The following is a 15317-nucleotide window of genomic DNA, read 5'->3' on the forward strand; positions in this document are numbered from 1 at the left end:
GAGATAGGTCATTTTTCATACTGGGACACGATCATTGGCAGTGCATATGTCTACTCTTCATTTCCTCCCATCCACTCATTGTGTATAAAACTGGTTCATTTTTAACAGAACAGCTAAGATGCTCAGTTTACATTTTGTCAAATTTGGGTTGGAGAGCTTGGTAGAAGAAGGTTGGTTTGCAATTACTGTTATTTAGAACTCGTGATCCCTGTGGTACAGCAATAGCCTGATCTGGGATATGTTAATATTCCCAGTGAATTAAACACACAGAATGTCAAAGGGTACTTTCTGATTTTTTTTCTTTCTTTCTTTTTTTTTTTTTCACATGCTTATTTTTTTTAACTTTACTTTGGCACAAGTCAAGTGGAACAATGTCATGAATCCCTAGGCACAAAAGGCCACAGCCAATATGAAACAAAGGGTTGAGCAAATATGTGGTCAACTGGGCACTGACCTAGAGACAAAGTCGTTCTAAATAATTTACACTCAGAATATCACTTTGGGACCCATGTGGTCTAGATCAGTTGTCCATAATCTCTAAAACCACCAAAGCTAATCTCAGCTCTCCTCTTTCGTGGACAGAATAGATGTGCCCACATCGCCCCCCTGCGTGACTCGTGACTTCCCAGTGGCGAGTTCATCAACAACTTAGTTTCTTCCAGTACATGAGAAAATAACTCTACCATAATGAGAACTCACTATTAACCTCACATGAGCCACCTGGTGATAAGATCTCCTGATGTCCACGCTGAGCCTTAGCATTTTCCAACCTATAATAACTGTGATAAGCAATAGGAACTCAGTTGGTCTCTTACCAGCTCAAAACAAAAGTCACATTTTTTCATCATAATGCCATATTTCCTTTGTACAATAACCTGTAAAGTATATGTGTGTATATAAATATTAATATGTAACACAATATAGTTGTTACTTGCAAATACATAGAAATGAGGGTCAAACGTACATTTAGAATTGTAGCAAAATTTGCCCATACTTTACAGAGAATATTTCATTTGGGGCGGGGGAAGTGTTGCCATCTGAGAATCACTATTCATTTTTTTTTCCTTTGGAAAAGGTTCTCAGTAACTAATATGAATCTGAATGGAAATAGAACAATCAAGAGTGTGAAGTACAGCTTCAGTTTCTGTCTCCAAGGATAGGAACTAGCTAGTGATGGGCCCCTGTGCACACCAATGTTCTCTCCAGGTATGTAACAAGCCACAAATCTGCACTTAAAATATCATACATTTCTAGACACTAATGCTCAAAACTGATACATGGCCCATGTTTCTGGCATGCCTTATGTCCATCTGCTAGCATGGCATGGTGCCCATTCACAAGGTAATAAGACAATTTCACAAGCACACAGATGCCAAGCATACTAAGACTTACAGTACTAACTTACAAAATGAAGCATGAACCTTTCTTTTTCTCCAGTGAGTACATCATCCCGAGTCACAGCCACCATCCATGCCTCGAATCCATCCCATTAGCTGATCACATTAACTGACACAGGGTGGAACACAAAGTGTAGGCTGCTGCTAGTTCAAATCCTAAACTCACTTCTGTTTGGAGGTTACAAGGAGGAATTAAGGTACAATCTTAGAGAATAAAATCCTAGTACTTTCACTTAAGCTAAGAGACAGACATCTACTTCAGAGAGATTGACTAGTGGATAGAAACTCTCTTAACGTGTTTTCCAATATCTGGAGACTCCATGCCTTTATTTACTTATGACCATCAACTGTCCGGTAGCACATGGCTCAGGCAAACAAGATGGTTCAAGTGTTGAGATGTAATTGCATTTTCTGTAGCTATAAATATAGTAACCATATTGATTCATCTTCCTGAAAATATAATGATAAGAAAGATGTTGTAAGCAAAAGCTCTCTTCTGAGTCATAGCAAGCATGTTTCCAATGAAGCTGTTTATATCCATCTTTTGAATTTACATAAATCAGGCATTGTTCAATCAAAATATACTTTTTGTGCATTTCTCTCATGTGAAGAGTTGCTTAAAGAATAATTGTAGTAAGAAAATAAGCGCATTTCAAGGGGAAAAAGAAAAATAGCAGAAAAAAATGGAAAAACAGGAACAGAAAATTCAGGAAAAAAATGACTATAAATTGTATACCAGGGCAATAAAGATTCTGATAAGTTTTATACTAAATTTACAGAAAATTTCATTCTAGTAATAATAAATATGCCAATTTACTTACAGTCTTTTATAAAAATTCCCACATCCCATTTATATTTAAAAAAACACCATGTGCCACATATATATTTGTTTAGCAAATATAGCCACCCAAATATGCTGTTGAAAACTAGAGTCACTAACCAGCTGTAGTGGCACGTGACTGATGTCAGTACTAGGAAGACTGAGCAGAAAACTATTGAGTTGGAGTACTGTGTTTGGTTTGTTCAGCTCACATAGTGAGACCTGATTAAAAAATCAAGATAAAAATTAAGCCATACTCAAATAAACATTATAAATCAGATAATATTTTTGCTGTCTCTGTCTGTCTCTGTGTGTGTGTGTGTGTTGTGTGTGTGTGTGTGTGTGTGTGTGTGTGTGTAGTATGTGTATTTGAAAAATAATTATTATTTAGTTGTCAGGAATAAGATCCAACAACTTCCCCAGGTGTATATCAAACATAGAAAGTTTAGGAAATCTTGCTATGAGAAATTTTGCCTGAACTAAACTTATTTTCCTACATTAAAACATATCTATAGACTAAGATTTAATTTTTGTTTTATTCTACTTTTTATTGATGAAGAAAGATCCCTTCCTATTCTATAAAGCACATTAACATTTTTTAGTAGTTTAGAAATGTTGTATGAATTTGCATATGTATGCATAATTCTACCTCCAGTTTATCTATACAACTAAGTTAAATCATACTATACATTCTTATTCTTTGAAAATTGTGAGTGAATTTTAGGAATGCCAGTTTTATGGTGAATAAAACAAAGAAAGAAAAGAAGATGACAGAAAGGAATAATTTTGAGGACCATGGGTAGATCTAATCAACTTCAGTGTGAATGCCTTGATCATTAGCAAGAAAAATAAAGTGAAAACTAAGTTGTTGAGAAGCTCACACTGCTTGAGTCACAAACATTATCCAAACAAATCAAGAATAATGGTTGAAAAAAATAAACACATTTTGTATAACTTAGATTCTTTCCATCCCCCACCAATTTAATAAAGGACGGGCCTTTTTAAAAAGCAGAGTTTGTACCTGTTAGTTTAACAATAACCAAGAAGAACGCCATTGCACAGCATGTACGCTTAGCTTTACAGCAAGAGTGAGTGACTTCAAATCTAATTAGGATAGGACATTTTTCCTGAACAAGCCTGAAAAATATTGAGCAATTTCCTAGCAGTCATAACACTGGTTCTGGGTATGTCCATACAAGAGTGAATCTCAAGAGAGAATAAAAGCAAAGCCCTAACCAGGATGTTTGAGTAAAGAACATTTCAGAGTAAGACAGATCTGGATAGAACTCGTATCTGTGCATCCCACTAGATCTCCATGTGTGGTAGAAATTATTTATGCCCTTTGCAACTCAATTTTTTTTAACTTAAAATCTGACATGATATGTGTGCCTGAGAACAACATGAACTTCAAGTACAGAGCCTAGCTGAGTAGATGAAAAATTTTAGTTTGTTCATTGATAAATATTACTTATAGGATTTTGAAAACACAAGCACCAAAATAATCAGGAGGAGGGAGGAGAAAAGGCATCGTGGAGGTGTTTGTAGCTTAGTGCTACAGTAGTCTGTACGTGCAGCAACATCCAGTTTGTTCCAAATACCATGCAAGCATGATGTTTGGGTTAAGTAAATCTGGGCTACTTTTCTGAACATATTTAAAATCTATCTCTCTGAAGATTTACTTGAAGCTAGTGTATAAACATGACAATTTCACAGGCTCATGGTTTGAGATATTAACTGATCTCACTTCCCTTTATGAAACTTCAAATTATTTTGGAGCACTTGCTTTCCTTTTACCAATCATTTTATATGAAGGACTTTCTAGTTGAGAGTTTGTTCCATTCAAGATGAAAACAAGAGTCAAAATATCAAAGCTGAGTTTCAGGCATAAAAAGAAACAACCTTGGAATACAAGGGCGCAAAAACAAAGAATTTGGAGGGGAGAAGGCTCTGTTTTTGAATATTAAAGTTAAAAAGTCTTAAGGATGTAGATAATTCCTACATAAATAATAGTGTAGGAAAAATATAAGATGAATAAGCTATGGTTTTTGCAATATAGGGAAAGATTAAAAAACTGGTTCTATAGTGGAGAAAGCAGAAGAAACATAAAAGAAGTTGGTGGAAAGAGAATTTTGGACACAGAACAATAGTGCCTCACCTAGCATGTGGACTTCATCTTTTCCATGTTATTTAGTTTTACAAAAACAATATGCCAATTAAATATGCTATTGTGTTTCTTTCAATAAAGTTCACTTACATCGGGTAGTAAACTTTCGGGTTGCAAATGTAATAAATAGATGTAGAACTTTGACTAATCGATAATTGCTTGTTTAATATAAAAGGTAAATTTTCCTTTAGACTGTGAGCATTATCCAATTTTGATCAATATATTCCTTTCTTCTAAAAGAAGGATGTGCTGAGTGTGGCATACTCTGGAACAGGAGCAATGGATGCGTAAGATCTCTACAGAATGAGACATATCTGAAGATAGACTTCCAAAGGTCCCTTGTGCAGCATGGTGTAGAAAAATATCCCAAAGTTTATAAAGCTCCCAAAGATGGCAAACAGGTGAGCAAACTTAAATGTTCAAGGGAAACATGAACACATAAATATAAAATACTGTGGACGGAGGTAATTTTCATCATTAAACTTATGAATCCAAATTACCACTGGGGGAACCCACTTAAGGAATGCACAAAACCACCAGAAATGAGCACAGTAGATTAAATTTTGGTAAAAACAAAATATAGCCAAATGTTTCAGAGTCCCCATCAAAAAAAGCAAGACCTTCAGTTCACACCAAGAAAGGAAGGGAGATTGCTAAATAAATTGAGGAACTAAAAGGACAAAGTCTGTCATATCCATTTGGAGCAGAGGCCAAGCCCTCTCCCACGTGTCTAGGTTGAGGGAGTATCCTTCTATGTGGAATGGGCTCCCAAAGTCCATTCGTTACTAGGGATAAATACTCATCCATTACCAGAGGCCCCATATACCGCTCAGTCCTCCCAACTAACACCACATTCAGGGAATCTGGTTCAGTCCTATGCTGGTTTCCCAGCTATCAGACTGGATTCCAAGAGCTCCCCCTTGTTCAGATCTCTGGATTCCAGGAGTTCGGCTCAGTGTTTTGCTGTGGGTGTCTGCTTCTGCTTCCATCAGCTAATGGATGAAGTTTCTAGGATGGCATATAAGGTAATCAATCTCATTATCAGGGAAGGTCGTTTCAGGTATCTTCTCCACTATTGCTTAGATTGTTAGTTGGGGATTATCCTTGTAGATATCTGGACATTTTCCTAGTGCCAGATTTCTCTGCAAACCTATAATGGCCCCCTCTATTATGGTATCTGTTTTCTTGCTCTTCTATATTCTTTCCCTTACTCCATATTCCTTACTCCTTATGCCCATCTCTCCCCTTCTCTTCTTCCTAACTTCCTCTCCCCTCCCCCTATGCTCCCAAATTGCTTGGGAAATCTAGTCCCTTTTCCCTTCTCCAGGGAACCATGTATGTCTCTCTTAGGGTCCTCCTTGTTCCCTAGCTTTTCTGCTGGTGTGGATTGTAGGCTGGTAATCCTTTGCTCTATGTCTAAAAGCCATATATGAGCGAGTACATACCATGTTTGTAGTTTGGTGACTAGGTTACCTCACTCACTCAGGGTGTTTTCTTCTAGTTCCATCCATTTGCCTGCAAATGTCAAGATTCCATTGTTTTTTTGTTTGTTAGTTTGTTTGTTTTTCTGCTGAGTAGTACTCCACTGTACAACTGTACCAAACTTTCTCCATCCATTCTTCAGACTCTCCATGGAAGTCCTCACCCTCCCTGGGGAGCAGAAAGGGAATGGGATGGCAGTTGGTAGGGGGAACAGGGGAGGATGGGAGGGTGCAGTAACTGGGATTGATTTGTAAAACAAGCTTGTTTCAAGTTCAAGACTATCTTGAACTAGCTAAATGCTAGAAAGCTAAACTTCATTTTATTTTAGAAGTCACAGCAGTAAGTCCTGTTGATGTGTCTGTGTTTTTGACAGTGTCCCTCTGTGTGTGTTTTTAAACATGTGCATGTGTGTGTGCGTGTGTGTGCGTGTGTGTGTGTGTGTGTGTGTGTGTGTGTGTGGTGCCCTTAAACTATCCATCGTGACATATACATAGCCAACATACATCTTATAAAACATTATGATAATAAAACTGGATATGGAAATGAGTAAAAGAGGTTTAAGCCAATGGATTCACCTGGAAATGACACTCTCCAACTTGTTGTTCTGCCTGTAGGCTGTGTAGTATGCTCCAGGTTTCCAATTTTTATCAGCTGTCACCAATAATGGGGGGTGCTCTTTGCTAATGCTAATGCTGCTGTCTCTGAGGCATTTCCCTTTCTTTACAGTTGGTCCTCTGAAATATATATGATCCACACAACACCACCACCTCTTACCCACATATTCAAGGTTCATTTCTTTCTGCACTTGTTTAATTATCATTAATAATATCTCCCCTCTCTCTTCCTATTTATTTGGAACTCTGATTGTTCTGAGAGTAAGACATCTCACGTAAAAATGAAGGAAAATAATCATGTGCAGCTCAGATGTTTCCTATGTATGGTGACTCAGACCCTGTCATTTGGGGAAACTGAAGTAACAGCCATTAACTATCTGACCCAAACAGACATTTAGATAGAAGACATATGTTATGTAAAGACGTCTCTGTCTGATGACCTGGATACCATTGTAATGCGGAAGCAGAGTGACTAACAGCACAGGCTGTTGCTATGTTTTCCACGATCTGGGCATCATTCTTTGATTGCCTTCTCATAGGTGATAGTACCAAAAAGGGGGTGGCTTTCCTATAAATGCTCAAGCCAACCAACACAATAGGTCACTTGATTATGGTCAACCCATAATCAGGGGGTATTTTATTAATATTCTGTATGCCTTCTCTCCCTTAATGGTTGTGAAGTATGGTGGATCATCCATGTTATCAGCTAGAAAAGGGTTAGACACAGCTTTTACAAAGGAAAGATGACTCCGGTGTTCCAATGACGCAATCAGTTAGAGTGTGGTACTTATGCAAAGGAAAGATGAATGCAAACACTCTGAGGAAAAAAGTGCAATGTTTGGTATTCTCAGAAGGAGAATTTTACTCCCCCCCCCCCGCCTTTTAAATTAAAAGAGAAAAAAAAGAGTGCACATGCCTTGTGGCCTTAAGGAGAGCAGCAGTGGAACAAGGCTGCTTTTGTACTCTATTAAGGTTGAGATTAAAGTCCCTACTGATAAACTGAACATTCTTTAAAAGTGACCAGAGTCAAACAATGTCTGTTTGCTGCTACTTTATTACAAAGAGACCACTGAGAATAGCTAAGAGTGTACTATTTGATCTTTAACAGGTTGACCACATGATTTCAGTTGGCTCCACTGCTTGAGATGCATTCTGCAAATTATTGTTTCTGGTTATAAACCTTTATAATATCAAAGAATGAATTATGTATGTATTTCATGTTTTCTTTTCTGCTATCAGCCTTGATGTTCTCATTTTAAGTTTCACCCTAGCCTCCTAATAATGCAATATTGAGGCCATTCAGACACTAATTATGCCTCCGTGGCTTTTTTGAAATGACTAAATCAGCATCAGTTCTATAATTATCATTAGCAAGTTTGTAACAGTGGCTCACATCACTTGAACAGCTCAACTTAAATGATTTGTGAATGTACTCATCTGATACATTGAACAGTCTCTATAGATACAAACAGGTGCTTGCATATTACTTTATGTAAAACAGAAAATCCGAACATGTATATTGTATGAAATATATTTTCAATTCAATCTTAAATCATTTTTTCATGGCTTGACATATTAATCTTTATAGAAACATCCAGGATGCCTGTGCTTTAAAAGCTCAGTTGAGGTGAACAGTGTAAGGAAACAGAAAACTATTACTCATACTTAATGCTAGACCCGATGTCTTCCTCATTTTCAGAATGTTCAAATAGGAATCTGGCAAGGATGATTGACAGGAAGAAGCATCCAAATGTAATTCCTCCGTATTTTCATTGTTTCTGTTCTTGAATTATTAATATTGCCAGTAGTCATTTGCCATGAAAAAAATCAAGGTATGTATGGTAAGCACTTACTTGAATGCAGCACTTTTATATGTTAAAAATATTTATAGCAAGCCAGTCTTTTGATATAATGAAATGGCAAACTGGTGGGGAAAATACAGCAAAAATAGGATTCCAATACAAAACTGTATCATAATTCTGTGAGTAAATGGGTAAGTGTAGTAGGGAAAGAATAGTATGGAGAGAAAGACAAAATAAACAAAATACAAACCTAGCCACTGAGTGAAGCAAGGACAGTTTCTTTGTATCATTCTGAAGACAGAGCCTAATCTTAAACCCAGAGAACCTGGTAAGAATTTTTGAAACTCTGTTGCTTTAGGAATAGTGAAACATTCATCAAAAGGAACGGCATGGTGTTTTCCAGTAAGAATCACCACACACACACTTACACACACACACACACACACACACACACACACACACACTCACACACACACACGCATGAGCATGGGTGTGCTGTGCATGTGTGTTTGTATGTGTATTCTTTTACCAAGTTATAATACCAGAACCTTGTTTTGAAGAAAGAAAGCAAAAAGAACCAGAGAAAGAAAAAAAGAAAGAAAGAAAGAAAAAGAAAGAAACTTGTGCCAGCCAGGCTGTAGTATTTTATGACCTACATTATTACCCTCTGGGTAGTGAAATGATGGTGCCAAACTAATTATTGCTTTGTCTAATTTTAAACCCAGGTCTATGGAGATTAACAGCTTGCACATTAATTCAAAGCACCAACAGCCCACCTAACCTAATGCTGTCTTAAATGAATTAAAAACCCCGTTTAAGAAACTTTAATATACTCCAAATGAAGAAATGTGCATCTGTGCTGTATTCAGTGTTTCAGAACCAACTTCACTTTGCTTGCTTTGTTTAAACAGACAGATGCCAGGGAAGAATTCCCCTTCTATTTGCCCATTACTTTTATTTAAAAAGATATTTCTTCCAAGCTTAAGCTTAGAAGTAATTGTAAAGTGCTGGGCAAAGAGGGAAGCAGAATAATGAGTAGGAAGACTACGTTCAGCTTAAGGGTAAAAAAGTTTAATTCCAATATATTGTCCCTTTTTATATCTTTGACATTAAATGAATGCCTTTAAACACACTGACATTTTGTAATACTATATAATAGATGTGGAGTATTGAACAATCAATACAAATATACCCTCTGTAAAAAAAAAAAAAAAAAAAAAAAAAAAAAAAAGAGGCAAGGAAGCATATCACTGAACATTCCAGAAACATTGACAGTTTGAGGGACTAGAAAATGTTAGATACTTACAATAACTTTACAGCCAGTTTCCCTATTTCTGGTTATGTTAGCTCTATCTTCTCAATGCAGAGTTAAGACCACATAAATCCCTTATTTTGGACCCTTTCAGAATTTCTTGTTGCCTACCTGTTGAAATGCAGACCTCTTGGCTATTACCCCACTCCAGTTTACTCCACTATACATCACCATTTTTCATTTCCGCACACATTTCCCATTCAATTCATGTGTCGTGGAGATACAGGCAGACCATAGTACCAGTTTCTAGCAAACATCACACAGTTTTTGTTTTCTGTTCACCTCTACTTCTTCTGCCATTGAATCATTCATTTCTCACAAACAGCTACAAGTTTCAGTGTTAATTAAGACATTTGGTTAAGAAAAGTGAAGATGGATGGCTGTGTCAAACACAGAGGTTCTTTTAAACAGATGTGAAGAAGCATAAAGATAGAGTTTTTGAGGAGAACCGTAACACTGGTCCCTAAATTAGAGAAGGTAAATGTTGAAAATATAAATCAAATTAGATTACACAAAAGGAAGGGGCAATTGACAAAATCAGAAGACAGAAGCAAGAGAAACAGAGGGGGGAGAGAGGGTAATAGGTACACACTGCAGTGGTTTATGCTTTGGAAGATGAATGAGACCACTAAGTCCAAAGAAACTGTCCCCCTCACAGAACAGAAAGCAAAACAAAACTCCTTTTTTCCCTTCTGCACAGAATCTTTTATAAATGCACTTCCAACTTACACTTTGAGCTATACTTACCTGATTTTATCCATAAAATGTTAACAACAGTTTTGTTTAAATTTTCTGAAACATTTAGCACTGTATCTTTAGCCATATTAAAGTAGTTAGTATGCACTTTTTGAATAAAATTGAGAACCATGAAAAGACAGTTGGAAGTTGCAATCAAACATATGGATACTTCAAATATATGTGAATGAAAAATTGAAAAATATAAACTATCATGTATTGCCTGAAGGATACATCTCTGCATAGGTAAGATCATACTTCAAGTGAATATCACCCTAGCATGGGCTGGGTCAGTAGGGGTCTACATAAAGCATCCTAGCCCCATTTGACAGTGTCTTCATTCAAGTGTAATTCTGAACAATTTCAGTAATATTACTCAATAAGGTCAAGGTCTATGCTGGCTTCTCATGGGGGCTGTATTAAAAAACTTTTGAATCACCTTAGATGAATTCAAGTGCAGATAATGATCCTTTAAGTAATCTTCAATTTTAAATATGCATTACAATTATTGCATGACAATTTTGTTACTGGTAGACTTGCTTAAAGCAAAATAAGATTGCTTAGAGTTTAATGAGTGGCTACTAAATAGTTTAGAAGGAGATACTTGTCCATTTTATGAAAATATATTAAGACTAAGTTTCAAATTAAAATATAGTAGTTAAAATTTCAATCATGTATAACATGATAACTGTATACACTAGCTCACCATGCTTGCGTTTCTGTTGAGTATCCACTATTTGTTTCCTTCTTCCCACCTGTACCTGAGGTCATCTTGCTTTTCTCTCTGTGACATGAATACCCATCCTATTCCTTCCCTAGCTTCGATCTCCTTTAGTGTAGTGACAGTCAGGAGACAGCCATCTGCAAAATCACATTTAGTTATCTCCATTATTGTATTACTTTCCACTTTTGTTATAGCTTATACTACCTCGAGGAAGACAAGGAGGGAAAGTAGGGCTCTTTTGCAGTTTGAGAAACATACCCATATGTACTGACATATATGGTAGGTCACATACCGATCCTCAAAGAGAATAGTTAGGCTCCTTTCCTTCTGATTGTCGTAAAAAGCCCTGGCCAGGATATACCACATAGAAATGCAACTTGTTCAAATAAAATTGTTTATGCTTTGATGTCTCCACAGTTGAAAAAGTAAAGATGAAATACAGAGTGTCACAAACACAACAGGAAAAGTGAGTTCTTGGCTCCTCCCGAATTAACTGTTGCCTTGATTAAAAGATCAATCCATGCTCAATTTTTAATTCTGATGTTTTGCAAGAAAAGTTATGTAATGCATATTATAGGGAAGGATATCAGTTGCAGCCACACAAGACGTGCAGGTTTTAATGATGAATGGGAATGGAATATTATGGCTACTACAATGCTATTTATTCTTAGCACACACCTAAAGGGGGTGTTATAAAAATATATACATGGCGGCAAAGCCATGAAGCCTTTCTGAAAAACATTTTTTTTATTTTATACAAAGTAATTGGAGAAAAGTAACTTTTGCTTACATAAAAATGTAAAAGTTAGAAATCATTCTGTACAAGTCTTCTGTGAATTGTTATTGCATTTGTGACTCCATAAATGTGTATGCTTTTATGTGAGACTCTTTTCCTCTGGGGTATATTACATTTTGGACAATTTAAAACTCTGTAAATATATTCAGTGTGCTCTGTTGAAGAGGTTCCCATTTTTGTAACTTCACAGTTTAAGTTATATTTACTGGTAGGTTGAACAATGGATTTAATAATATTTCAATGAAATACATAAGGAAATTGAAGAAGTGCTAGCTATTATCTATTAATGAACTTTTCCTCATCATACTTTTCCCTTTCCCCTATAAAGGCTAAGGACTCTTTTGTTTTAGATTACACTAGTGAATTGCCTTAAGTTTGTCATTGCAATGCATTGTATTTATGTCCAGTGTATGCATATATATATATATATCAGGAACTAGTTTCAGTCCTAGGAGTTTAACATTGAAGATTGATTACTTGTTAGATCTTCATTTGTTTTCAGTAGACAGGGAAAGAGCTGTCTTGCCTGTCTGGCACACAAGAGCATCTATATGTACATGATACTTCAGCGTGTCACCCCACAAATGGGTAATAAACGAAATTAAGAGTTATTTGAAGATTATAAAAAAAAATCACCTGCACATTCTCCAACAGTGACCCACAAATACTTTCCTACATTTATTTCTTTGTGATAAAACTCAATGAACAACTTTTCTTGGTAACCTTTCAAATGTTGTGTCCTAAAATGTAAAGAAAAACATCTCGGTGTTCTCTGCTGCCTCAGAATAAAGTTCTACTTTAATTTCAATTTTAGTTTTGTTTTGTTTTAAGTGCAAGGTCAAAATCAACTCCAAATAGAAATTTCATTCTTTACAAATATTACTTTTTTTTCAGGTCACTCTTTTTGCTTTCGAATTGTCATCTGCTCAGGTTTAACCATTTGATTTTCTTTTTATTGTGAGGAATACATCTATTGAGATGCAAGAAAATCTCAAATGAAGAATGAAATTAATTTCTATATGTATTTGGCCTTTTATGAAAGCAGCAATTCAGTCTGGTAAAGCCCCAGCGAGGAGCTGGCAGAATAGCGGACACTTAGGAAGGGCATTCGCCCTAAACAAGCGCATTTTCAGCTCCAACCTTCAAAGGTAACATTTTCAGCTCGATGGCCTCTTGGTCGAATGTATAATTTGCTTCCTTCGTTCTTAGTTTAGTTGAAATATAGAGGACTGGATGTCCACCAGGCCAAAGTATAAACTCACCATTTATCTATTAAAGTCATATTTAATGAAAATGAAGAGAAATTATTACCCAACTCTGTCTTTCTCTCATTACAATTCCTTAAGAACTTTGCCGGGGCACATTATCTCGTAGACATCATGATCAAATGTTATTGTTTGCTTTATTATCTCAGTTGGATGGTTGGCTAGTCTAGGATGAAATAGGTTGAAGGCAATCCTCTCAGCCTAGAAGTCTGAATGAGGTTTCCATTCAAATGATCCTGATTGTTTGGGGGTGGGGCGGGGTGATTAGTAAACCAACTGAGCTTACACTGCATAGTAAGCGTCTGGATGCAAGCACATTTACATCTAACAAGAGACCCCAGAAAACGTGTGTGTGTTTCTTAAACCTTATGTTGCGAACAAAAGGCTATCTCAGCCACAGACAATCAGCACGGCACTGCTCCCTGGGATGCGAGCCACACACTCAACTGCACATTTCATTCTTCCTCAGCTCCCAGCACCACAAAGCCCCGACTCTCTTCCTTCTCCTGGGTCCCTAGATTGCTCCATAGCGGGGGGCTGGGAAAGCTAAAGCCCCAGGTCCCTGCCTGAGCACCAGCAGCCCGCACCGAGGGCCCCCCGGGCGCTGCTCTCCCCTGCCCGAGCCGCCTGGGGGAGGTAGGGAGGGGAGCCGGGGAGCTGGAGAGGGGACCGCACATCTAGACACTTAGGGTTTTATTTATTCGCGGGGAGGCAGCTGCGGAGAAGTGGGTTCACGCTGATCTGCTTCCCCAACTTGCCTTTCCCTAGCAGATAAAGTCATTTTCTGGCTGGTACTGGGGACCTCGGGGACCAGGGCGCGGGGGTGGTCCCGTCTCCGCGTCCCGTCCCGTGCGCGCCGCGGAGGGGGCTGGGGGAGGGCTGACCCGGTTGCGGCGGTGGCCGGAGGGCCGGGGAGGGGCCCTCGGGGGCGCGCGATCGCGCGTGGACACCCAGGCCCGCTTCTCCCGGGGGCGTCGCTCCCCGCGCGCGGGCTGGGCCGGGCTCCGCGTCCCCGAGCGCCGGCATGACCTCGGGGGCCCCCTCCGGGCCGCGGGAGCGCGGTTGTGAGGCTGGGCGGCCGCCGAGGCCCGGGCCGTGTAACATGACCCGGCGGCCGGCCATTGCGCCCTCCCTGCCCGCGGCCGGGCTCCGCTCGCCGCCTCCCGCCTCCGCTCCCCCTGCAGCCCCGGCCCGCGCCGCCGCTCCCTCCCGGGGCTCCCGGACCGCCGCGCTCCAACGCCCGCCTCTCGCCACTGCCTCCCGACGCCTGGCCGCGCGGCCGCCTGCGTCTCTTTCTCCCTCTCTCCTTTGAAAACTGATCTTTGGCTCTTAGTGTGAAAGTGATTTGAATTTGGCTCGGCGGCGCTCTGCGCCTGCGCTCAGCCTCTGGCATGCTGGCTCCTTCCAAGCAGCTGTTTTGGGTTTGAAATTCCAACATGGCAGAGGCTGCAGTCCGTCTTCCCTTCAAAAACTTGGAATGATTTCAAATCATAGGCACCTTCACTTAACCCTAGCTTCCATTCATCAGCAAACACATCGGATCGATGCTACGCTAACCTATTGGGAGCTCGCTCCGCACGTCCAGGTAAGGAGAGCTTCGTAGTTTTCTACCATCTGTTTAAATTTTTTGTTTTTGTTTTATTTTTAAAGAATATAGATAGACCCAAGACCTGTAGTGAGAAGAGGTTTCTGAGTTGTGCCGTAAACAGTAAATTTAATTTGCATTCGTTCTTATCCTGTACGCCAACCTGCTGTCTAATTTCTCCTTACAAAGTAGCCCTGAAACATTATGATGCATATTTCTGCAGCTTAATCATTGTAACAATAGTATGGGATTAAGAGTTCGTGACTGCAAGAATCTCGCTTTTCGCGATATTGGGCTTACTTACTACTATTTTTTTTTTTTTTTACTTCAAAAAATAAAAAATAAGAAAGCGGAGCCATTGGGTGGGGCTAGACTTTCTTCGGGAACTAACTTCTAAGTAAATACCAAGTGTAAATAAGAATCTTACACACACACAAAAAGTTGAGGTTAAATTACAATCTCGTGGCTGGGGGATCGAGAAAAATGTCAGAGGATCGGTTGCAGAAAAATGTAAGCACATCATCCGGGAGGGGGTACAGCGTGGTGGGCGTATTGTTGGCAAGGAACGGGAGAGAAAGATGTATAATTTAATGGTATATACAATCCACTGATCCTATTACC

At 38.8% G+C, this 15317-nt stretch overlaps 1 protein-coding gene across 3 annotated transcripts in view; it reads left to right on the forward strand.

The window, feature by feature from the left end:
• Window positions 1-14001: 14001 nt before the first annotated feature.
• Window positions 14002-15317, forward strand: part of Fign (fidgetin, microtubule severing factor) — a 114723-nt gene continuing 113407 nt past the window's right edge. For 2 of the 3 annotated variants that reach the window (XM_051184570.1, XM_051184571.1), the window contains exon 1: window positions 14003-14696. The gene's annotated coding sequence lies outside the window, so the exon portion shown is untranslated. Of the gene's footprint in view, window positions 14697-15317 lie in introns of all 3 variants that reach the window. The other variant, XM_051184569.1, reaches the window with a different exon arrangement.

This window comes from Phodopus roborovskii, unplaced genomic scaffold, assembly GCF_943737965.1.
Source record: "Phodopus roborovskii unplaced genomic scaffold, PHOROB, whole genome shotgun sequence".
NCBI lineage: Eukaryota > Metazoa > Chordata > Mammalia > Rodentia > Cricetidae > Phodopus > Phodopus roborovskii.